Source organism: Monodelphis domestica, chromosome 3 (assembly GCF_027887165.1).
Source record: "Monodelphis domestica isolate mMonDom1 chromosome 3, mMonDom1.pri, whole genome shotgun sequence".
NCBI lineage: Eukaryota > Metazoa > Chordata > Mammalia > Didelphimorphia > Didelphidae > Monodelphis > Monodelphis domestica.
Window position 1 is genome coordinate 32,635,002 of NC_077229.1, and position 26,913 is coordinate 32,661,914.

The 26,913-nt window shown below is 39.7% G+C and overlaps 1 long non-coding RNA gene across 1 annotated transcript in view; it reads left to right on the forward strand.

The window, feature by feature from the left end:
- LOC103104671 (uncharacterized) overlaps window positions 1-26,913 on the forward strand; it is a 127,928-nt gene that overhangs the window by 67,835 nt on the left and 33,180 nt on the right. The window lies entirely within an intron of this gene.

Genomic DNA, 26,913 nt, shown 5'->3' on the forward strand with positions numbered 1-26,913 from the left:
ACTCACCTAGGGTCACACAGCTAATAGCTGCCAGAGGCCAGATTTGTTTGGAGAAAGATGAATTTTTCCTGACTCCAGGTTGGCATTCTATCCACTGTACCAGTTTGCTGCCCACTCCCATTTTATAGATGCAGAAATTGAGGTAAACAGGATTAAATGACGTGCCCAGGGTCATACAGCTAATAAGTATCTGAGGCCAGATTTCAACTCAGGAAGAGGAATCTTCCTGACTCCAGGCCATGCTATCACTGGGAATACAAAGACCACAATTAAACAATCCCTGCCTTCAAGGAGCTTTTAGACCCACAGATTCAGGAGAAGGAAACATACAAGTTCTGCTGAAGCTATAGATAATGATTTAGGGAAATCACTGAGCAGCTAAAGAAATCAAAATTGATTTGATGTAGAAGGTGTCACTTGAGCAGAATTTGGAAGGAAGCTGGAAACTCTAAAAGGGAAAGATGGAAAGGGAATGCCTTCTAGGCATGGGAGCCAGGCAGTTCCAAAGCACCAAGACAGAAAATGGCAGCAAATGCATGAGGAAACAGTAAGAAGGCTAGTTTGATGAGGCTCTAGAGGGCTTGAAGGGGAGTCATTTATAATGAAGCTTAGGGTGATTGGACTCAGTCTGGGAAGCATTTCAAATTCCAAACAGATGAGTTTATATTTGCTTCTAGAGGGAATAGAGAATCACTAGAATTTATTGAGTAGAGGAGCAACAGGGTAGATCTGACCTTTAGGAAAATCACTTAGACAGCGGGAAGAAGGTAGATTGGAATGGGAAGCCAATGGAGAAAGTCTATGTAGTCTAGGCAAGGGGTGATGGGGGCCTGAACTAAGTTGGTGACTTGGCTGTCGGGGGAGGAGGAAGAAGAGGAGATGAAGGAGAAAGATTGTTGTGGTAGGTGAAATGATGACTCACTTCTTGGCAGGCTATGACATTGAGCCAGATCTAATTAGATGAAATGGATGAGGGTTTGAAGTAAAGTTTTACACTTGAGTTCAGAAAACTTGATCTTACAAATACAGAAATTGGGGGAAGGTTTGCCTTGACCACAATTCAATTCATCTGAAAATAATATGTGGACAAGCAGGGTGAATAGAAACCTACTGTGTGATGTGGCTGCCAAGAAAGCTATTGAAATCTTAGGTTTTGAAAAAAAAAACCCTCACCTCCTGTCTTAGAATCAATACTGTGTATTGGTTCTAAGGTAGAGGAGCAGTAAAGGCTAAGTATTAGGGGTTAAGTGACTTGCCCAAGGTCACACAGCTAGGGAGTATCTGAGGTCAGACCAGAACTCGGGACCTCCCATCTCCAGGCCTGAATCTTATGCTTTTTTGAGAGGCAAAATATCCAGGAGTCAAGTGATGCTAACCTGGTCAGATCACAAATAGTGAATTGTTTTCTGTTCTAGAAATCATTTTTTAGAAAGGACAGTGATAAATTGGAGGCTCTGGGACTTCAAGATTATGTTCTGTCTAGATTTCAAAGGGAGAAAATCCTTCCATGGCACAGATGTTGGAGTGGTTTGCCATTTTCTTCTCTAACTCATTTGATAGATGAGGAAATTGAGGCAAATAGGATTAAGTGACTCAGCCAGGGTCACTCAGTAAGTATGTACAGTCAGATTTAAAACTCAGGTCTTCCTGACTCTGAGTCTGGTACTCTATCTACTATGGCACTATAGCTGCCCTCTCCTCTAATGTTATTGTGTTTTTATTTCTATTCTCTAGGACTGTGTGTCTCAGGATCTCTTCCTTAAGTATCTTAGGTGTTCTTGGGGCAGTCGATGGTTGATGTAGTTCCTGTGACCTATAGAATAAATGCCCCTTTAATGGCAGATTCTCTGATAATAAGACCTTTTAGAGACACTTTATCTGCATTTTTGCTCCTGGGATTCTGCCTCCATCAGCTAATAATATATTTGACATCTCAGACATAACACAGGGCTCCAAGACCCAACCCACTGTGAGCAGGGATGTAAGGACTCCAAGGCTCATAAATTGGCAGTTCAGCAACAAATTAGCTTTTGTATAGTTCCTACATCGACCTGGTACCCAGTCCAAGTGATGAGGATTGTGTCTTCTTCCTTGAAAGCAACCTCCACACCTCATCCAATAGTAATTGGATTTGTTCTTTTATTCCTGAATCTCTAAATTGATTTCCTACCAAGTACTAAGTTTCTCTGGAGCTGGTGTCTTTCTTGCTGCCACCCCCAACTCTGAGTCCTCTGGACCTTAAATCCTGCCCCTGAGTCCTGGCCCTTTTATCTGCTGCCAGATCTCCCTAATGACAACCACCTGCCTGCCTGGACCTCTGCCTACTGCTTGCTCTCAGATTCCATGCCATCATGTATCATGTACCACTAGGACATCTGCCCTGATGCTCTTACCAGATGTCACTGCTCCTGCCTGCCTGGATTCCCTTGTCATGCCTGCTGATATCAGCTCAATTGCCTGCCCTGACCTGATAAACCTATCTAATCTCTCACCACCGCCTCAGCCAGTTAGGACTAGTTTAGTAACTTATCACAGTATTTTTTACTTCTCTTAGTAGGCATTTAATGAATGTTGTTGGTTTTTTTTTGAGTTTATTTTCATTTTTTCTGACAATTTTTATTTTTTTAATGAATGTTTTTTGACTGAATTCTCACTGAGGTTTTGGTGTCTTTTGGTTACTAATGGATGATTTGAAACTTTTTTTTTTTATTGAAGAGAAGGGAAAAGAAGGAAATAATGAAGTACACACAGAAGACCAAGATAGCTTTAAAAGTAACCTGTGGAACTATTCTATATTTTTTTAAAAAGCAAGTGTTATGAAATGGAGAGTCACAGTCTTAGACAATCCTCTTTGTGTATTCTGCTGTGTATATGTAAAAGCTTTTTCATATTTAAATTCAGAATAAAAGCTAAAATTTAGTTGTAAAAAAATAAAATCCTTTACTTTTCATAGACAAAGGTGGAAGGTCACATTTAGCTTACCTAGCAATGAGAAAGAGATAGGAGGGGTGAGAGAAAGGAAGGAAGGAAGGAAGGAAGGAAGGAAGGAAGGAAGGAAGGAAGGAAGGAAGGAAGGAAGGAAGGAAGGAAGGAAGGAAGGAAGGAAGGAAGGAAGGAAGGAAGGAAGGAAGGAAGGAAGGAAGGAAGGAAGGAAGGAAGGAAGGAAGAAGGAAGGAAGGAAGGAAGGAAGGAAGGAAGGAAGGAAGGAAGGAAGGAAGAAGAAGAAGAAGAAGAAAGAAAGAAAGAAAGAAAGAAAAGAAAGAAAGAAAGAAAGAAAGAAAGAAAGAAAGAAAGAAGAAAGAAAGAAAGAAAGAAAGAAAGAAAGAAAGAAAGAAAGAAAGAAAGAAAGAAGAAAGAAAGAAAGAAAGAAAGAAAGAAAGAAAGAAAGAAAGAAAGAACAGATCCCTCTTCTCTTCCTCCATCTCAGCACCACATATGGACAAAGAGCTGGACCTTAAACTGAGCAGAAGGGCACCTGGATGGCTTAATCACAAATGGAGAATTGTACAGTCCTTTAAAAAATTGCTACAAAAATACAACTTTTAAAAAACGCCAGTGGTCTCTCGGTGACACTGTATAGTTGTGGATAATGAGACATCATGATCTCAGAAACTGTCTCGATTTCCAGAGACCCAAAGGGCAATGGAGAGATGTGTAGTGGGTGCAAGCAGCCTGGAACCTATTACCAAAGATGACTTTTACACGAGAATTGATGAGAAGCAGTCACTGAAGACTTATGAGCACAGCAAAGGAAGCTGTTGTACTGCTGCATCAGTTTTCATCAAATATCAAAAGAACCAGAGGAAGGTTTGGGGTACATGGGTAGCACTTTTTTTGGTTTAAAACAGAAGGGTATGGCAAAAGTCTCACATAATGGAAAGACACCTCCCAGTTGTGATCTCAGGTTCTAGATATGGAATTAGAGGGACCTCAAGGTCATCTAAAACAATCCATCATGTTGCAGATAAGAAAGATAGTGAAATTACTTACCCAAGGTCACATTGGTCATAAGTGTCAGAGATAGATATTGAATTCCTATCTAACGAAATACAAAAATAGGTGTCCATGATTCAATCACCAAATAACAATAGAAAATAATAAAAACTCATATCTTTTAGATTTGAAAAGAGCTTTGGATATATGATCTCATTGGATCCATACAACAATCCTGTGATTCGGGTATTATTATTGTTCTCCATCACCACCTACCACACTTTTCATCCCACCTTGCCCATGAAGTGCCTCCAGGAAACTAATCAGTCCTGAACCTAGCACAAAAATGTGTGGAAAGCACTTTGCAAGCCTCAAATGTGAGCTCTGTTTTCATTATTGATTTACTGATTTTCCAGACAATCAGTCAATTATGAATTTACTAAATGCCTACTAGAAACCCTACCAAATACTATAGAAGACACTGAAGATACAAAGATAAAAATAGAATATTCCCTGCCCTCAGGAGCATACCTTCTCTCAGGGAGGACAACATGTACCTCATCAGTGTATATAAAATACAGGATGTCCCAAAGGTCTTGGTGCTATTTTAAGCTTTAATAAATATAAATTAATAATATTAAGTTAAGTAAGTATAATATAATTACAAATAATATAATGACATTCAATTAATAACTTTTATGACTTAAAATAGTACCAAGAATTTTTGGATGCCCTGTATATGGGCCAGACAAGAATTGAAACTGTAATTTCATTGGTTTAAGAAATTCCCAAGTGAGGAAATTGCCTCAACTAATGAAAGGTAACACCTCCTCTACAAACCTATAGTATTAGAGAGCTACCTAGGCCGTAGAACACTGAGAAGTTAAGCAACACAGACCCAGAGTCACAGTCTATTAAATAAGCCAGGTTGGAACTGAAGTCTTTCTGTCAACAAGGACAGTTTTTTATCCACCATGACATAGGTGAATATACAATCTATGTAGAAAATAAACCCAAGGTTATTGTTATTTATTTCAAGTATTAGTTTTAATTTTATGACTAAATTAAATTAATAATATTTAACATTAATGTATAATATCAATAATAATAATAGCTTATGCTTGTGTCATTTATTAAAGTTTGGAAAACATTTTACATGCATTAAGAAGGAAGGAAAGAGGGAAGAATGGAAGAATGGAGGGAGGAAGGAAGGAAGGAAGGAAGGAAGGAAGGAAGGAAGGAAGGAAGGAAGGAAGGAAGGAAGGAAGGAAGGAAGGAAGGAAGGAAGGAAGGAAGGAAGGAAGGAAGGAAGGAAGGAAGGAAGGAAAGAAAGGAATGGAGTAGAGGAAGGAAGGAAGGAAAGGAATGGAGTAGAGGAAGGAAGGAAAGGAGTGAAGGAAGGAAGGAAGGAAGGAAGGAAGGAAAGGAATGGAGTGGAGGGAGGGAGGGAGGGAGGAAGGAAGGAAGCAAGGAAGGAAGGAAGGAAGGAAGGAAGAAGGGAAGAAAAGAAGAAAGGAAGGAAAGGAATGGAGTGGAGGGAGGAAGGAAGTAAAGGAGTGGAGGAAGGAAGGAAGGAAAGGAAGGAAAGGAATAGAATTGAGGGAGGAAGGAAGGAAGGAAGGAAGGAAGGAAGGAAGGAAGGAAGGAAGGAAGGAAGGAAGGAAGGAAGGAAGGAAGGAAAGGAGCAGAGAAAACAAGGAAGGAAGGAAGGAAGGAAGGAAAGAAGGAAGGAAGGAAGGAAGGAAGGAAGGAATGGAGTGGAGGAAGGAAGGAAGGAAGGAATGAGGGAGGGAATAAGAATTTATAAATAGGAACTATATGCCAGCATTATGCCAAGCACTTTATACATTATCTCATTTGATCTTCACAACAACCCTGGGGAGTAAGTGCTATTATTTTCACCTCCATTTTATAGTTGAGGAAACTGAGGCATATAGAAATTAAATGATTTACTAGGGATCACACAGCTATTAAGAATCTGAAATCACATTTGAACTCAGATTTTTCCCAACTCCATGCTCAGCTCTATCTACTGTGCCCCTTAGCAGCCTCCAAGTAGTTATACTATTCTAAAACACATATTCTTTCTGCCTTGGAACTATATTTTACATAATTTGACTATAACAGTCATTACCTACATCAATTGTGACCTACCTGGCATTTGCCTACAGTCACATAGATGGCAGGCATCTGGGGTGTGATTTGAATCCAAGTCTCTCCTGATTCCAAGGTACTTTGTAATCTATCCCTGAAACTGAGGTAGCCAGAGAGATGGGCAAGGGTCTTAGCCAAGGTCACACTAAAGGAACTTTTTGTTAAGTACCCAGCCAAGGAGCCCCTTAGTTTCATGTGGCTGCTCCCCTCCTGGCCCTTGTTACGCTAGTTTATGAGGCTGCAGCCTATAAATTGCAATAAATTGTTCACCTGGTTTTATGGGTGAGATGTGAAACAAAATAGGGGTCAAGGAATATGATTCTCTGCTTCCATTCAGCTCATCCAGAGTTAGAGGCAACACAAGAGAAGGGGGCAAACGGCCTCTGGAATCAGAGGAGGTGGGTTCAAAAAAGCCCCTCTTCTACCTACCACCTGGAGTCATTCATTCACTGTTTCTGAGTCTCAATTTACTAATGTGGAAGAAGGGAACCAGGCTGGAGGGTCTCTGAGGGGACCTACAGTGTTCCAATCTATGCTCTTGGGTAGCTAAGGTGAAGCACATATGGATCAATCAACATTCATTAAGGACTTGCTATGTTCTAGGAACAGAGCAGCTAGATGGCACAGTTGGATAGACTGCAGACTGGATTCTTTAAGACTCCTCTTCCTGAGTTCAAATCTGGCTTCAGATACTTACCAGCTGGGTGACTCTGGACATGTGACTTAAGTTGAAGTGTCCTCACTCTTCCTCACTCTTCCCCCTACCATAACCTAGTGTTTGATTCAAGCTATTTGCCTGATGGGCAGCTGGGGGCACCATAGTGCACAGGGCACTTGGCTTCATCTTTCTGAGTTCAAATCCAGCTTCAGATACTTAGTAGTTTGGTGACCCTGGGCAAGTCATTTAACCTTGTTTACCTCAGTTTCCTTCTCTGTAAAATGACCCGAGAAGGAAATGTCAAGCCACTCCAATATCTTTACCTGAAAAAAATCCAAATGGGATCATGAAGAGTCAGATATGGTTGAAAAATGACTCAACAACAATAATTAATTTGTTGCCCAATGTATGTATTTTCTAGCCCTTACAAGTCTAAATACCTATGTAATTATTATCATTCTGGCACATGGTCAGTTAACCCCTTAGGGTTATGTTGTGGTAGTGATTATATTACATGATGCTATTAATAGGGTCAAAGACCTGGGTTGAGTCCCCTAAATGAATGTAACTTGCAAATCTATAGTCATAAACTCAAAGTAATATGGTAATTTGGAAAGTACCCTGGATTTTGAACACAAAGGTCCTGAGTTCAAATACTAATTTTTCTAACTTTGTGACTTTAGGTCAGTCATTTAATACCTTCTTAATTGAGCTAGTCATGTTTTTTTTTTTATACAGAAATTAAAATCTTTATCATCTACCATTAGGCAACTAAGTGGCACCACAGTTCATAGTTTACAAGCTTAGATTAAAAAAAGATTTGAATTCAAATCCAGCCTTAGACTCTTACTAGCCATGTGACCCTAACTTCTGTCTTCCTCAATTTTCTCAACTGTAAAATGAGGATAATAATAGCACCTACTTCATAAGACTGTTACAAGGATTCTATAACATAATATTTACATGATACTTAGCATAGTGTCTGGCACATAGTAGGTGTTATAAAAATGCTTGTTAGGAGTAATTTATTACCAACTTTTATCTAGCTTGTGAGTTGAACTGTGGGAAGTGTGAGGGATGAAAAATGTGTGAGCAAAAGGATGGCAGTGGTGGAGATAGAAAATTCAGCCTGAATTCCATCTCACCAGTCCTGGGTTATCTGCCTTGGTGGGATTCCAAGGGGAAAAAAAATGTCTACTCTGCCCCACCAAAGCCTTCTCCCTCTAAAAATATCAAGTAATTAATTTACATATTGATAAAATCATTTATGTCTGCTAGGACAGGGACCTTGGAGTTCAGCAGTGAGGACAGCCAGGTCTCCCTACCAGGTAGGAAGAAAGAGAACCAAAGAGATGAGGAAAAGGAGTAAACAAAGATCAAGAGAGGAGTCATCAGGGAGTCAATGAGAGAGAGGCAAAGAGAAGGGAGGGAGGGAGGAAGGGAGGGATAGGGAGGGAAGGATTCATAATCCACAACTCTGAAAGCTGTGGGAGAAGAGCTAGTTCCACAGGAAACCCATTGATCTATCTTAAGTGGAAGCAAACTGATCCTTTTTAAAAAAATTCATTTCATACAAAATAAGAGATGTCAAAGTGATCATATAATCTAATATGGTGGTCCTAATAAGAAACTGTCTTTAAAAATGTTTCTAAAAGGAAAAATAGACCTACTACTTAAAAAAAAATTCATTTCAATTCAAATTCACTGGAGGTGGAATTGTAAGTGATCTCCAAAACTATGGAGTCCTTCTCCATCATTTTACAGAAAAGCACACTGAGGCCAAGAAAAGAGAGGAAGAGCTAGGCATCAGAGATCAGGATCTGGACAGGACTTTAGAGGCCATCTAGTCCAACATCTTCCCTTGACAGAGGAGGAAACTAAGGCCTGGGGGTGGGTAGATTAAGTGACTTGTACAAAGTCACAAGGTAGTAAGAGGCTGGGCCAGGATTTTTAAACCAGAGTCAGTCTTTCCACTGCCCTGCCCAATAGTCATTTATTGAGTACCTTCTGTATTCAGAGTACATCCAAAGGCCATAGCAAATACAGGGCTGCCAATGGAGTCAGCAAGACCTCAGTTTGAATCTTGCCCTAGGAATGTACTAGCTGTATGATCCTGGGCAAGTTATTTTATCCAAGTCTATTTCTTCTTTTGTAAAACAGGGCAGAGAGGTGGTACATTGGAGAGAGTACAGAGCCTTGAGTCAAGAAGACTTGAGTCAGGAAGCCTCAGACACTTAGTAGCTGTGTGACTCTGGGCAAGTCACTTTACCCTGTTTGCCTCAATTTCCTTATCTATAAAATAAGGTAGAGAAGAAAATGGCAAACCATTCCAGAATCTTTGCCAAGAAAACCCCAAATCGGGTCATGAACAGTCAAGAAAGGACTGAAATGACTGAACAACAAAATGGCACTAAAAATGGTACGTATTTCAACCAAATGATGTAAGGTTTGTAAAGAACTTTGCAGCCTCAAAACTATATAGACACATTAGTTACTAACAACAATAACAAAATAATAATAAAGTCCTGTCTCTGATGTACACAAACTGTGTGATGATGGACTAATCAGTCAATCTCTCAGTGCTCTCAGCAACTCTTAAGTTGATTAAGTTCCAGAAGAATGATGATTCTGCAATGAGGGAGGGAATCTCCACATCCAGAATTCTTCTCTTCCTGGACTACATCCTTTAAATCTATAAGGCACTGAGGAAGACAATGAGGATACAGAGGTCAAATGAAAAGCATTCCTTACCTTCAAGGACTTTTCTTTCCTTTTGGAATTTCTATTTCCTGATTCTTAACCTCCAACATTTCCTCCCTTTACTCCTACAATGTCTGTGGACCCCTAAAAACCATTATTCTCCAATTTTGTAATTCTATGCATTTTTATGGTTCTGTAACATTGTAATTCTTTGAGTTTCTATTTCTAAGAGTCTAAGATTCCATAACAACAATAATCTTTCAATGTGTGGTTTATGTGGTTTCCAAAACACATTCCCAGGCATTACTAACACTTCACATTTCTATAACCACTTTTTATGTTTGATAAGGGATTTTTCTCCCCAAAGTCACCAAGGTAGGCATTGAAAGCATTGCTATATCCTCATTTTTGTCAATATGTAAACTGAGGCTCAGAAAGTTTAAATTACTCTGTCACACAGTTAAGTATCAGAGGCAGGATTTATATCTGAATCTCTGCTCACTCCATGTTCAGGACTTCTGCTAGAACACACTGCCTGGAAATACAAGAATTTGAACTTCACATTCCCATTAGGGATTATGTAGAATTATCCTCTCCACATTAGAGATGAAACTTTGAGCCCAGAGAGTTTGAGGAGACTTCCCAGAGTCCTTGATTGTATAATTCTGGAATTCCAAGCTTCTCTGTTTTCATTATTTTTAACTTTTCAATTCCATGATTCTTTGGTCCTCTAATTCTCAGCTTCTGACATTTCACATTTCATTTGCAGGACATCAAGGAAATAGCATAACTAGTCCATAGAACCCTTGTCAGACTGTTAAGGGAAATAAACTTCATCTGTGTTGTATTTCACTTCTATTGTATGTGAGGCACTGTCACTATTAGAGAATCCCAGGGGTCACTTGGTATGCAAATAGATTTAATGAGCAAAGGCTATTGGGATACCTTAATTACTTCACTATCCACCTGGATCTCCCACTTGGTTCAGGTTCTAGGAAATGAAGGCTAACATTAGATATTCGCAGTCAACCAGTCCTGCCCTAAATGATAGAATTGTGATGATAATAATGAGAGTAATAAGGTTTACAAAGCTTCCTATGTGATCTTCTCTATTTGTAATCACAACCTATTGATATAGGTGCCTCCAAAACGGAAACAAATAGAGGTTAAGTGACTTTTCCAGGCTCACACATCTAGAAAGTTTCTGAGGCTAGATTTTAACCCAAGTCCTCTCAAATCCAGGCCTGGCAATCTGTCCACTGCACCCCTACCTACTCTATTAATGGCCATTTTTTCCACTTAGGATATTTCTGGGCAGGATGTTCATGAGAAGACTGGATAAGAATAAATGAATGAGTTGGGTAGAATTCTCTTTTGAGACAGATGGATAATGCTATAACAAATCTACTCCTCAGTAATTCTAGGAGTTTCTGCCAGCAGTTCACCTCTCTTTCTTTAGAGGGCAAGCCCAGTTTAACCAGCCTATATCAGGTGTATAAAGCACTTTGTAAACTTTTAAAGGATCTATAAAAATTAGCTATTATTCTATCTGGAGAAAAAAGCCACAGATACATGAGAAGTTAAGTTCAGTACAAGACTGTGAATATTTGTGTGTATGTATGTATGTATATATATATATATATATATATATATATATATATATATATATATATAAATACGGTAGAAAGCATTTTATATTGTGCTTTAAGATTTACATAGTACTCTACAAAATGTACCTAATTTAATTTTTCACAACAATCATGGGAGGTAGATGTTATTACTATCCCCATTTTAAGATCAAAGAAAGTGAGGTGGAGAGAGTGTTAAGTGACTTGTCCAGGTCACACAATTAGGATCTGAAACTGGATTTGAAGCCAGGTCTTCCTATTTCCAGACACAGCTTCCACTGTTTACTTAGCTATCTTGATGTGAATGTTGTAGTCATTGTTCAGCCTTTTTATAGTCATGCCTGACTCTTTGTGACCCTATTTGGGATTGTCTTGGCAAAGATACTGGAGTGGTTTGCCATTTCCTTCTCTATTGATGAGAATAGATGGCAGGAAATTTCACTACAGTCTCTGGTGGTGCAGAAAAGAAATGGTTCTTGAGATGAACTTTGAAAGATGAAGATTGTGGGCAGCATAAGAAAAGTTTCGAAGGACACATCAGACATCAGGAACGTTGCCCAGACACAGAAGGCAGAAATGTGAGTGGCATATGGGGGACACAGTGATTGATCTCTTTCAAAGCCCCCTTAGAAAGTTCCATATTGCCAGCAGTGCTGATCTAGCTAATATCACCCTTCCCTGGTTGGACTTCAGCCCAAACCCCTTCCTATTGCCTTTCTTTTTGCCACCCAAACTTAATACAGTCTGACAACAAGAAAAATCCTCAAAGCCCTTAACAGAGACTGTCAGCTAATAAAGCAGAAGGCAATAGATAATCTATCATTTTTAAAGTATGAGCCCGGCACATTTACCAATACGGCCTCTTATTCTTGCAATAACAAAAGCCCCATAAACTGCTGTTCCTTCTCTCTTTAACTTGGTGCATTTCCAAATAATGAATGTCATGCGCTCTTTGAGAACACTAAATACCCAGGTGCTTCTCACAGCTGGAGAACAAGCACGCTATTGAGACAAAGAGAGGAGGAATGCAAGCCCTGAGTTTTCCCCATTTATCCAGTCCTAGAATGGTGCTGGAAGCTTTCAAATGGCTTTGGTGGGGAAATCTAGTCATGCTGTCTCATCCTCCTTCATGCCTTTGATTCAGCCGCTTGAGTGAGGTGAAACTCCCTCCTTCCTCTTCATACAGGCTAGCACCACGGAGAGCACCTCAGGTCCCCAGGATCCCCTTCAGATGCGAATGATGCTATCCTCCCTCCACATACAGCAGACAGGAACAGTGTGAATTGCCTGGCCCAATTGAGGGAATACACACAATGGATCTCTGAGCAGCTGAAAGGAAGTTAGGGCAAAGAAAGCAGACAGATGTGAGGTTTTGCAGAGATCAGTGGGGTTTCTTCAGCTGTCACTAGGAACTTTTGCACATGGGAAGATGCAAGCTGGTGCCCTGGGGTGGGCAAGCATGGAACGGGCCCTCAAACCAACTTGCCAGCCTTCCATGGAGGGGAGGCATGGAACCCAGAAGGCCACTACTGAGGGAGTCACCATAAGGGAGGGGGAGCAGAATGGTACCAGAACTGGGAGAATGTCACTTAGGTTATGTCTGTGAGTGAAGAAGAAGAAACAGGCCATCTGGTCGATTCTTACTTTAATTCTTCTTGCTAAGTAGGTGCTAATTTATGGTATTTTTGTTGAAAAAAGTATTTTCAGTGACCTCTAGATTCTAAATGCAGTGCCCTGGGGCAATGCCTCCACCACTTTGCCCTAGTTAGATCTTTGTTCATTAAGGATAACCATAAGAATAACAAACATTTATCATTTGATATTTATTTATCCAAGAAAAGTGATGCCCCAAGGCAGGTGAAAACTATGGAGATGGTTTCTGTGAAACCTTCAAATCTAGGTGTGGAAAACTCATTCTATTCCCATACATTCATTAAGTTCCTTCAGTATTCCAGGGAAATGAAATCATTGCATAGTGAGTGGGTAGAGTGGCCATGGAACCAAGAAAACTTGGGTTCAGGTCTCCCCTTTGTTACATACTGGTGATGTGAACCTGAAGAAGTCATTTAATGTCAGTAACCCAAGCAACTTACTGATTAGCTATAAACTGTTACATCAGTGAAGGACATTGCTACCAGGCAGTTTCCTACATGGATAAAATAAAATTTTCTATGTGGCTCTGGATAATGAATAAAAGATTTTTCTTTTCACTTAATATTGACCTCAAATAACACTTCTGAGCCTCAGTTTCTTAGCCTATAAAAGAGATAATAATCATTTTTCATGTCTCCTCACTCCCATCCTTTCTCCATTCAACCACTAAAGTGATTTTCCTAAAACACAAGTCCAATGATGTTACCCCCAAATGTATACACTCATCCTCTCACACCTTACTCTTGACTGACATGTACTATTCAATCCAGCAACACTGATCTTCTGGCAATTCCACAAATAAGACATTCTCATCTCCAGTCATTTTCTTTGACTATCCCTCAAGACTGAAATGCTTTTCCTCCAACCACTGACCTCCTGTCTCCCTTTAAGTCCCAGTTAAAATCTGACCTTCTATAGGAAGCCATTCTTAACTGTTCTTAATTCCACTGCTTTCCCTCTTTTATTTCCTGTTACCCTGCCTATAGCTTGCTTTGCATATATGTGTCTGCATGTTTTTCTTCCAATTAGATTATAAGCTCTTTGAGGGCAGGGACTATCTTTTGCCTCATTCTGTATTCCCAGTGACTTATCACAGTGCCTGGAACCTAGAAGTCACTTAATGAATGTTTATTGATTGATTGATTCTGCCTACTTTTCCTCTACCACTAGCAAGCATTCAAGATAAATCAAGCATCATTTATGATTGCCTTGTTGGTTTTTCTGCCTTTTTTAAACAACCAGAATTGCCATGCTTTCACATTGCAAATATATAGCACTTCACTAACAGAATGGGTGAAATGGGCTTTTATGGGTTAGCCTGGGAACCTAACCAGCTTTTGCAATGTAGTTTCTGAAGATACATGTGTTCCCAGTTCCAAACAACAGACTTACAAATGAACTTTTAAAAGACAATCTGTTCCTAAATTGGGAACTAACTCTACACACTTGGGAATCATCTACACAGAAATGGTTGGAGCCTAGCCCAGAGGGTGGATGGGATCTCTGGGAAAGAGAACAGTAGTAGGAGAAGAGCAGAGGACCCATGACTGAACATTGATGAATGCTACCCAGACTACATTTCTAGTAGGAAGAATTATCTGAGTGAAAGATGGGATGACTGTGCCATGTATAGGGGCAAGAAGAAATGGAAGGATGGCAATAGGAAGAAGAAACAAGCATTTATTGAGTGTTTGCGGTGTGCTCAGTGCACTATAAAATTATCTCATTTGATTTTATTCTCACAACAACTTTGCAAGATAGGGACTGTTATTATCCCAATTTTTACAATAATGGAAACCGAGACAGGCAGAGGTTAAGTAACTTGTTCAGAGTCACATAGCTAGTAAGTGACTGAGGTCTTATTTGAACTTAGGTCTTCCTGACTACAGGTCTAGTACAAGGACTAACAGAAGGGATCTGAGAAATCATTGAGTCTAACCCCTTTGTAGCCTCCTGCAGTTACATATTAATATTCTCGTGGGTGGACACCTGAAAAGGAGATTGGAAACTGAGGGAAAACAGATAGAGGACAGAAAGAGAGATTGAGAGAGAGAGACAAAGGAATAAAGACTCAGAGACAAGGAGTTAACAAATATAGGCTCCATCATGCATGCCCTTCTGATGGAATTGAGAGAGGGCTCTACATGTGTCCCCAAACTTTTATTGAAGAATTTAGGTATGTGGAGTGGGAGGTAGCTAATGAACATATGACATGGCATAGGTTTTAACATAGGCTCAATTGACAATCACATAATCAAAGAGGAGGAGGTTAATCAAACATGTGACTTGTTAAGGAATATGGTCTAACAAGGTGGGAGCTAGGACCCTGTGGCAAATAATGTTCTGCTCAGGAATTCTTTTGTCCTTTGGAATGAAGATTTGGAAATACAATAATCAATAAATAACATGGCCATGAGACTGGTATATGAACACATAAGATACAATATCAATACATCAATAATACTTTCAAGATGCTAATATACCTGGTATGCTATACATTTCATTTTATAGCCTAGGATACTGAAACCTAGAGAGGTTAAGTGACTTATCCAAAGTCATACAAGTCACATCATGGGTAGAGGTTTTTTTTAAAATTTAAATTAATTTATTTAGTCAATTTAGAACATTATTCCTTGGTTAAAAGAATTATATTATTTCCCTCCCTTCCCTCCCCCCACCCTTCCCACAGCCGACAGGCAATTTCATTGGGTATTACATGTGTCCTTGATAAAAACCTATTTCCATGTTGTTGGTGTTTGCATTAGGATGTTCATTTAGAGTCTACATCCCCAACCATATCCCCTTGACCCATGTATTGAACCAATTGTTTTTTCTTCTGTGTTTCTACTCCCACAGTTTTTCTTCTGAATGTGGATAGTGTTTTTTTTTTTCTCAAAGATCGATCCAAGTTGTTCGGATCACTGCATTGCCACTAATGGAGACGTCCATTCCATTTGATTGTACCCCAGTGTATCTGTCTGGTCTGGCCTAGAAATTGATCAATTAAGACTATTTTTCCATGGTTACATGATTCATGTTCTTTCCCTTCCTTCCTCCCACATAGCCAGTGAGCAATTCTACTGGGTTTTACATGTGTAAAGATTTACAAGATCAAGATCCATTTCCATATTATTAATATTTGCATTAGGGTGATCCTTTAGAGTCTACATCCCCAATCATATCCCCAGTGAACTATGTGATCCAGCAGTTGTCTTTCTTCTGTGTTTCTATTCTCACAATTCTTCCTCTAAATGTGTATAGCATTCTTTCTCATAAGTCCCTCTGAATTGTCCTGGATCATTGCATTGTTACTAGTAGAGAAGTCTATTACATTCTGTTGTGCCACAGTGTATCTGTCTCTGTGTACAATGTTTTCCTGGTTCTGCTCCTTTCACTCTGCATCACTTCCTGGAGGTTGTTCCAGTTCCATGAAATGCCTTCACTTTTTAATTCCTTTTGATGATTCTCTTGAGTTCTGTGTTTGGGCATCAAATTTTCTGTTCAGGTCTGACCTTTTCTTTTCAAATGCTTGGAATTCTTCTATTTTGTTAAATGACCATACTTTCCCCTGTAAAAATACAGTCAGTTTTGCTGGGTAGTTGATTCTTGGTTGTAGACCTATTTCCTTGCTTTCCAAAATATCATATTCCATGCCTTTCATTCCTTCAGTGTAGATGCAGCCAGATCCTATGTTATCCTCACTGTGGTCCTATGGTATCTGAATAACGTCTTCTTATCAGCTTGTAATATTTTTTCCTTGGTCTGATAGTTCTTGAATTTGGCTATAACATTCCTGGGTGTTGTCAGTTGGGGATTAAGTACAGGAGGTGATCTGTGGATTCTTTCAATCTCCACTTTTCCCCCTTGTTCTAGAATATCAGGGAAGTTTTCTTGTATAATTTCCTGTAGTATGATGTCCAGGATTTTTCTTTTTGTCTTGATCTTCTGGTAGACCAATGATTCTTAAGCTGTCTCTCCTGGAACAATTTTCTAAATCTTCTGTTTTGTGAATGAGATGCTTCATATTTTCCTCAATTTTTTTCATTCTTTTGATTTTGTTTTATAATGTCCTGCTGCCTTGTAAAGTCACTTGATTCTAGTTGTTGTATTCTGATCCTTAAAGAATATATTTTATCCCTGGCTTTTTGGTCATCCTCCTTCTAGTCTGATTTTCTTTGGAGGTCATCTTTCATCCTCTTTACCTCATCTTCCATCTCCTTTGCCTTATCTTTCATCTCCTTTACCTCATTTTCAAGCTGTTTGATTTTGGCTTTCAAGACACCATTTTCTCATTTTAGTTCATGTGCTTCTGTTTCCAGATGACTTATCTTAGTTTTTAAGTTCTTTTCCCAATTATCTCCAGCCTCTCTTAATTGTGTTTTGAATTGTATTTTGAGTTCTTCCAAAGCCTGTATCCAATTCACTGGGGTTTCTGGGTTTTTTCCCCTTGGTGCTCCTTCCTCCTTCTCTGTTCTGTTTGCTCTTTGTTTATTGCCTGTATAGAAGCTATCAATTTGTAATTTCTTTTTTTCTTTTTCTGTTGTTTGCTCATAAATGCCCCTTATTTACTCCTTGAAGCTGTCTGTGCTTTTGCTCCTCTCATTTTTTTTTTGTTTTGGGATTTTCTGTCAGTCTTCCCTCTTGGAGTTTTGTCAGCAAATCTCTCAGGGCAGTCTGTGGGGGAAGGGTGTTGGAACTTGAGCTTCCTTGCCCTCTGAAGACTTTTGATGGGATTAAGTTCAGCTGGGTTGGGATGGATGTACCCTGAGGCCAAAACCTCCTGGAAGGGGGGAGCAATATGGAGGGTCTCCGCTGCTGCAAATAGGCTGCCCACTCTACACTCCTTCTCTAACTCCTTCCCCATCACCTGTGTTTGATGCTCTGAGCCTGACACAGCTTTGCCCACAAGGTACTCTCTCCAGACCAGTGCCTTTGCCCGCCAAGAGGTTCTGGCTGCCACTGGAGGCTGAGTGCTCTAGGTGGGGGAGGGGTCCTGGGACCTTCCTTCTCCCATCCCCTTAAACTGGAGTGTTCTCAAATTCCAGCTTTTGGGGGCCTTACCTTTTAAATTGAGTCCAGCAGGAGGGTTCCTTGGCTCTGTCTTGTTGTTAGGTTTGATTTTCAGTCTTCTAGGAGCATTTAGTTTGTAACTGGTAAGGAAGGATTTTCAGAGGTCTGAACTTTCACTGTCTCTATGCCGCCATCTTGACCATGGGTAGAGTTTCAACCCAGGTCCTCTGACTTCACAACCATAGCTCACTCCATTGTTTAACACTGAAATCATCCTTATGAGGAGCAGGATGTATATACATGATGAGAATTAGGCTTATCTACTGACTCACTACTTACTAGCTGTGCGACCCTGGGCAAATTAATTCACTCTGCTTGCCTCAGTTTCATTATCTGAAAAATAAACTAGAGAAGGAAATGACAAACCACTCTAGTATCTTTACCCAAGAAAATCCCAAATGGATCATGAAGAGTCAGACATGAATAACAAACCAATAACTACTGACTCATCCCGGAGGTCATTCTTTTCTCTGACGAATTCACCCAGTAATTTGACCTCCTCCTCTGTCACATAGTTGTACCATTCCATTACCTCCTTAGTGTCACAAACTCTGAAACTTCCCAGGCATATCCATGGGAAGAGTTAAAGGCTAAGAATCATCAGTGGATTACAGGATAGCTAGAGCTGGAAGTAACCAGAAAACTCGGTAATCACTTAGTTTAACATCTGCATATTGCAGTTGAAAAAATAAAATAAAGCTAAATCAGTTAATCAATCCATAAACATTTCTTAAATGCCTACTATGTGCCAAGTACTGGAGATACAAAAGGAAGCAAAAGACAGTCTTTGCTTTCAAGGAGCTTACAATTTAATGGAGTCTACAAGGGAAAAATTTATTTCCCCAGGATCATGCATACAGTACATGACAGAGTTAGGATTTGAACATGGACTTTCCATCTCCAGATTCAGTATTCCTTTTTTTGTTATCCAGAATATACTTGTCATAGAATTATCACCAGGCAGCTAGATGATGCAGTGGATAGAGCACTAGACTTAGGTTCAAGAAGACTCATCTTCCTGAGTTCAAATCCCACTCTAAACACTAGTTGTGTGTCCCTGCATCTGAAATTGAGGTTCCTCATCTGGAAAATGAACTGGAGAGGGACGTGGTAAACTGCTCCAGTATCTTTGCCAAGAAAAGCCTGCCTACTTCAGTTTCTTCATCTGTAAATTGAGCTAGAGAAAGAAAAGGCAAACTACTCCAGTATATTTTCTAAGAAAACCCCAAAATGAGGTCATAGAGAGTATGACATTACCAAAAAATATATGCATGACCATAACTAATCCTTCTTCTACCCCATAGCCCTTAAAATCTTTGAAGACAGCTATGATGTCAGCCTTAAGTCTTCAATTCCTAAGTAAACATTTATAGCTATTTCAAAAAAATATACATATGAAACATATGGGCATATTAATAACAACAACAGTTATTATTATCATCACTCAAACTTTTCAATGTTCTCTGTGCCCAGGACCTCAGACACCTCAAAACACAGAGTCACAGTGATACCTATAGTACAAACACACTTAGGGAAAATTGCCCAGGATCTGGGATGGCATAAGACAGTCTTACCTGGCCTTCTGTAATCACAGTATAATGAACTAGCCTATAACCAAGAAAAAAGGCATCCCAAAGGCTCTGGCTTTCCATGATTTTATGTGGTGTCTGCAGGCAACCTCTAAGTGGGAAAGAGACTGGTGCCCTAATTAGGTTTATTAACAGTGACTTCTGCCTTTTTGCCACCTCCTCCCCTCCCTACAACTCCCTACCCCATAGGCCATCTGATGCCTTCATGACTGTGATAACATCCACAGATCATCCTGAGGAGCAAATTCATGCTATGGTTCCATTTGCCCCAGTTTTTTGAGGGCACAGTCACTTTAGTGTTCATTTGAAAAGAAGCCAGAAAAGCAAGGTAGTGAGAGAATTCATTCTAAAGTGGTTAGGGACACTCTGTCCTGGGGAAAAGAATAAGTACTTAGCCATAAAGCCTCTTTCCTCCAATGAGAAAAACAGAGGAAGGAATTGCTGAGAATTGAGATGGTTTCTCCAAAGCCAAAAGCTTGGAAAGGAGCTCTCTGGCTGGGTTGAGTAGTAATTGCCAGCAATTTTTGTCAACAAAACAAGCAGGGGATAAAAGGCCAATGTTGTGGGAGGCAGACTCATGCCTCCTACCCAAGATAATACTTAGCCAGCTAAAGGAAGTGGCGTCCCATTTGTGCACCTTGGAACATCTCTACTCTAGGCAGTCCTGTTTACCACAGTTGCAGCTCTCTTCCAACTTAATCAACAGGAAAAACCAGAATCTGTCAGTCAAAAAATAAATATTTATTAAGTGTCTTCTATGTGCCAGGTATTGTGTTACTTCCTTGTGATTCAAAGAAAGGTAAAAGACAATCCTTGCTCTCAAGGAGTGTATCACATACACACAAATAACCATGTTCAAACAAGCTCTATATAGGAAATTTGGAAGTAATCAAAGCTAGAAGGGACCTCAGAGATCATCTAGCCCATCCACTACCTGAAAAAGAAACCCCTCTATGTCGTCCGGAATCATGTAGACTTTATTTAAAGTCCTCAAATGGAAGGGAAGATACTGCCTATTGTGACAACCCCAACCCATTATGTTTTTAGCTCTTGTCATTAGGGAGGTTTTTTTTAGTTCAAGTCTAAACAATGGTCAATCAAACGTTTATTAGGCACCTACTATGTGCCAGGAACTATAGTAAGTGCTTAGGATACAAAAAAAAGTCAAAAGCACCAGGCCTGGATATGGGGGTCCTAGGTTTAAATCTAGCCTTAGACACATCCTAGTTGTGTGACCCTGAGCTAATCACTTAATCCCACTTGCCTAACTCTTACCACTTCTTCCACCTTAGAACGAATACTCATCAATTCTAAGCAGGTAAGGATTTTTTTTTAAAAAAGAGGCAAATGACAGTCCCTGCCCTCAAGGAGCTTATACTCTAATGAGAAAAACAGCACAAGGATGACATGGTGGAAAGAAAACAGGTTTCAGAGTTAGAGGATTTAGGTTTAAATCCTGTCTCTGATGGATATTATCTATGACAAATGTTGATTTACTTTCTTAGACCCCATTATCCTCATATATAAAATGACAGGGGAAGAGTGGGGAAAAGGATATTCTGTATGGTCTCTCTCTTTATATATATCCACCATGCTTCCTAGGTCTGCCCTCTGAAGCCAAGCAAAACAAGTCAGAGCCTCAAGATTAATTCCTCTTCCATCCAACAGCCCTAAAAATACTTGAAGACAACTACTATGTCAACCTTAGGTCTTTTATTCCTGACAAAATATGTATAGTTCCTTGCTCTAAAAACTCTCAAAATGATAATAAGGATATTTCATATTTGCATAGCACTTTAAGAGTTGCAAAGTTTCTTTTTTTATATGCTACCTCATTCAATTCTCATAACCATATTGGAAGACAGGTCCTAGTATTATCCCAATTTTATAGATAAGGAAACTGAGGCAAACAAAGATTAAAGAGACTTAGTCAAAGTCACTCAGCTAAGTAAGTATCTAAAGCAGGATCTGAATTTAGGACTTCTTGACTCTTCATCCCTTTACTCTGATAACAATTTTTTTGAATGATCTTAGCCTATCCAGGTTCTTTCTGCAGCAAAGTATCATCAATAAACAGTGTCTCCCTAGGGGTAATTAGGCAGCTTAATGGAGAGAGAGTAAGTGTGAGTATGGCAATTCCTGGGTTCAAATCTGGTCTCAAACACTTCCTAACTATGTGACCCTGGCCAAGTCACTTAACCCTCCATTGCCTAGCCCTTACCACTCTTCTGCTTTGGAACTGATACTTGGTATCACAGTAGATTCTAAGCCAAAAGGTAATGGTTTAAAAAAATAAATAAATGATAACACTGAAATCCTGTAATTCACATTCTTCTGGATGGCTCATAAGCATCTCAAACTCAATCTGTTTCAAGTAGAATTCATTATCCTCCCCCCCCCAAAAAAAAACCCCAACTCCTCCAATCTCCACATTTATCTATTACTACTCCTTCCAGTCACAGAAAGGATCACTCACAATCTTGGTGCCAATTCCAACTCCCTCACTCCCAATCATCTCAAATCTAATCAGTTTCAGAATCTTGTTGTTTCTTCCTTAAATCTTAAATCCCTCAAATATCCTTGTCCTTACTTCTCTCCTCTGACACCATCACCCTGGTCCAGGTCTTTATCACCTCTCACCTGCACTATTCCAATAGCCTGATGGTTGATCTCTCTGCCCCAAGAATCTCCTTGCTGCTGTTAGTTCTCCAGTCAGCTGTTAAAGACATGAAGGTAATTGAAGAAGACACTATGGAGCACCTAGAGCTGGGCAGACATGAGAGACATCAATATCATCCAATGTATCCCAGGCCATCTCCAGTCATCCTGACTTTTGTCTTGCTATCAGACATCAATGACTCTGGAAGAGAGGGGGAGGCTAATGATTTCCTTCAACTCTGTCTCTCTTCAATCCAAGACACTAAAGAGTCAAGAAGCCACCCTGTAATATCATTGGTCCTCTGAAAATGAAAGATGAACAACAAGAGAGATTTTCCTAAGCATAGGTGTGACCATGTCAGCTCTTCTCCAGTGTGTACAAGGGAATGACCAGAAGCAAAGAAGAACTGAATTTGGAAGAAATTCTTCAGAAGAGGAGCAGGTGGAACAACATAAGACCTGAGGGGGATGGGATGGAATTCCAGCCAGGCTCAAAAGCAGTTGGAAGAGAAAACTCAACGTTCTTCTTATCTTTGGCTCTTTGGAGCTGGGAGGGAGAACTACCTTAGCTGTTAAAATACCCAAATCTTTCAATCCTGTTATCTGAGCAGAAGAAAGAAGATCTCAATTCTCAACTGAAGACAATCTTTGGAATAAAGACTCTCTTTTTCCCTTAGGGGAACCCAGAGCTTATTTCTGAAGAAGATTACCTAGATCAAACCCTCAAAAGCTTTATAGGGAAGATATCTTAGGGACTTTCCTCTTCCTCCAGTCCTTTTTCATTACTATTTCAACAACTTTATATCCAAATAAATTAAATATCTTGATTTATAATAGATCTTGAATCAGTCTCTGTGTTAGGAGGGGAGCTTCAAAAATCCATCATTATAAGAAAAAGGCTAAGGGAAAACAGACTTACCCTTTAGTTTAGATTGACTGACTCCATTGGTAACAACTCAACTTGGGGGGAGGAGAGGAAAGGAGGAAGTGTTACTGTATATTGATTCCCCCAATTAGCTGAACTTTTAGTTCTTCCTTTTCAAAGTCCCCCACAATAATACACTAGTCAATAAACTCCAGTGGCTCCATATCACCTCCTAAGTCAAATATAAGATACTCTGACCTTTAAAGCTTTTGATATCTTGATACTTTTCTATATGTCCAGTCTTCTTTTTTTAAATTCTTTTTTTTTAACCCTTACCTTCTGTCTTAGAATCAATATTAAATACCCAAGGAGAAAAGCAGTAAGGTCTGCCTTCAAACCAGTATCTAGTATTGATTTGAAGACTGAAAGTAAATTTTTTAAAAAATTATAAATAAATAATATAAACCATTTACTGATTAACTGTCTTGACTTTCCTCCCTTTCTAATATCTACCCTGTGGTTAGCCATGTCAATCTTTACTGTCCTCTATTCTTGAGTTCCTCAATCCCTTGTCCTGTGGCTATTCATCACTTGCCAAAACTCTACTTTGGATTGCTCCCACCAATTGCATCTTCCACCCTCTATTTATTTGCTGAAAAAAAGCCTCCGGAAAAAAAAAATCCCATAGAGCTGAGTGCACTGGATCCTCTGCACATTTAGGTTATCCAAACTCATCTGGCCCAAACTGAAGCAAGGCAATCCTTTTATCCTTCCCTAATTTATCTCCTGTCTCACTCCTCACAGAAGCTATTCCTTACCCTCTCTTCTCTCCTCCAGTTTCCCATACCTTTCCCTCCACTAACCCTCTCAGCAAGGGTCCTGCCATTTTACTTTACTGAGAAAATTAAGATCATTCAATGTGTGCTCTCCCTTTTCCACCATCTCTTCATCTCAAGACCTCATTATATCAATTCCTCTTATCTCTTCCTTTCCCCAAGTTTCCAATAATAAAATGCTTCTCTTCCTTACCCAGGCAAACCTTTGTATGAGTTATCTTGATCCCATGTCTTCCTATCTACCCCAGAAGGCTACATGCTTAATTATCCATCTCCCCTCTTTTGCATGTTCCACAGCTCCCTACCTACTGATGCCTTTCCTGCTGTCTAAAATACTTTTGGATCTCCTTATCATTTCAAAAGAAAAAAACCTTCACTAGACAATGCTATCCATTCAAACCATTATTCTAAATCTTCTCTCTTTCTCAGTCAAACTCCTAGAAAAAGTGAACTATGCTAATTACTTCCACTTCTTTCACTCTGTCCTCAATCCTCAACTTCTCATCACTCCTGCTAAGATCCAGTATTTTCAGCCATGTCTTAATTGCTAAATCCCAAATTCTCAATACTGCTACTGTCTTCTCTCCTCCTAGATATTCTTCTCTCCCAGTGTTTTTTGAGGCTTGTAGGTAGTGCAGTGAAAGGAGCACAGGATCTGGAAGCAGGAAGTGCTGAGTTCAAATCTAGTCTCAGACACTGTGTGATCCTGGACAAGTCACTTAACCTCTGTCTATCTTCTGTTCCTCAACTATAAAATGGACATAACAGCATTATTTCTCAGGATTGTTGTGAACAACATGTGAGATATTTGTAAAGTACCTGGCACACAGAAGGAGCTTTAAAAAGACTTCTTTCCTTTTCTTCCCTTCCTTTTCCCTATACTTTTCCCTCTTGGCTCTCCTACTATATTTATTATTTTTCCCTAGTCTTCTTTGCTAATTCACCAACCATTACAATAATCTCTAACTGTGGATGTTTCAAAAGCTCTGTCCTGAGCATCATCCCCCTCTCTTTCATTCCCTCTCTCTCCTCACCCCTTCTATATATGTATATATACTTTCTTGGTGACTCCATCATCTGCCACAGGTTCAATTATCATCTCCATGAAAATAACATACAGATCTAAGTTCCAGACCTCCCTGAATCCAAAATCTCACATTACCAACTGTCTATTGGCTTAAATGAGACATTTGTAAAGTGCTTAGCACAGAACCTGGCACATAGTGGGTGCTTAATTCTTTTTCATTCCCTTTAATCTCTCCCTATTGGACCTTTTAAACTAAATGCCCTGGAGACCTCTTATTCTTAATGTATCCCAAATTGAATTCATTTCCTTTTTCTCCCTTTTTCTGTTGAAGGCACCATCATTCTTCTAGTCTCTCAGTGTTATCACTTCAGTATTATAGCAGATTCCTCACTCTCCCACACTTCACAAATCTGCTTAACAGTCAGATGTTTTTCTTTCTAACTCCATGGTATAATTCACCCCTTCTACAGCCTTTATTCATCCCCTTCCCCAATTTCTGATGTCTTCTCTTACTCATTATTCTGTATTTATTTATTCTGAATATATTTATATACATATATCTATATACATATATGTCTTTTAAATCCAGTAGTACAATGGAAAAAGCAGAGGCTCTAAAAGCAAAGAATGTGGGTTCAAATCCCATCTCAGACACTTACCAGGTATGTGATTTTGATTGTCACTTAACATCCCAATTTCCTCATCTTTAAAATTAGAAAGTTAGGATATGAACCTTTAATTCTTTCTAAAGCATTTCCTGTTACAGAACAAAACTTAAGGGGGGTACAGGGAGGAATCCAGGACATTTGGTCACCCTTGGTCACAACCCATTGAAGAAGATCTCTCCCATGTCTCATTGTCAAATGGATCCATGAAAGACTTTTATATGATTTTATCAGTGGAAATGACATTCAAGAAGAGGTATTAACATCTACCACTCACCTTGAGGACTGGGAGACTTTTCCATCTGACTTGCTGCAGAAACCTTCCATGTGTGTTGTCTCCCCTGTTTAGAATAGGAACTCCTTATTGATTTTCTTTTTGTATCCCCAGAGCTCAGTACAATGCTTTGCACATAGAAAACACTTAATAAATGTTTCATTCATTTGTTCATTGACTTGCTGGATCCCAGCAGGGATATGCACCCTTGGCCAATGGCCAGCTACACCGCTTTCCCCCTTTTCCAGGGCCCTTCTTGCAGTTGCCTGGTTACAGCCCTCCTAAAAGTCAAGTGGAAACTATAGTAACTGGCCCAGGAGAAGTATATATTCTCTTGCCTCCCTTTTGTCCTCATAGTATTTACTGACCCCAGCCCTGCCACCCCATGCACGCGGCTGCTCCAATTATAGGTAATCTTGTCCCTGTAATGTCTTTGTCCCTGGCCCATTCACACTTCCATTCCCCAACTCTCCAGCCAAGATGCTTCTGTAACTTCATACAATGCAGCTTTGTGAAGGCTTCCCTCTGACTAGCAGCTCAAGGACAAGGTGTGCTTTCAAATGCATTCTCTCTCTGACTCTGTAGCTGTCTCTGTCTCTGTCTCTGTCTCTATCTCTCTGTCTCTGCCTGTCTTTCTGCCTGTCTGTCTGTCTCTCTATCCATCTCCCTCCCTCCCTCCTCCTTGAGGAAGTAGGGAGAGGAGGCAGAGGAGGGAGAGGGCTGCAGGATGGGTGGATGGCTAGGTGGATGGAGGCATGAATGAATAGATAGATGGATCAATAGTAAAACAATGTAGAGATAAATTATGAAGTGTCACTGTGTGTGTGTGTGTGTGTGTGTGTGTGTGTGTGTGTGTGTGTGTGTGTGTGTGTGTGTGGTGGGGTAGGATAGGAGAAGCAGAGGCATGAGTTTATGTGGTTGGATATAGAGTCCTAGAAGAGGGGGAACCTATAGCCAGTTGATACAACAATTCAAAAAACATATAATAAATGTTTGCAGTGTGGGAGAAAACATAGCAAATTAGTCAAAAGACCAGAGATTTAGAGCTGAAAGGGACTTAGAAGTCATCAAGACCAGGCCCCTGAATTAGGAGAGGTAAAGTGAATTACCCCAAATTACACAATTACTACAGAAAAAACAGAATTTAAACCAAGATCCTTTGACTCAAAAACCAGCCCTTTCTCCTTTGCACTACAATATATC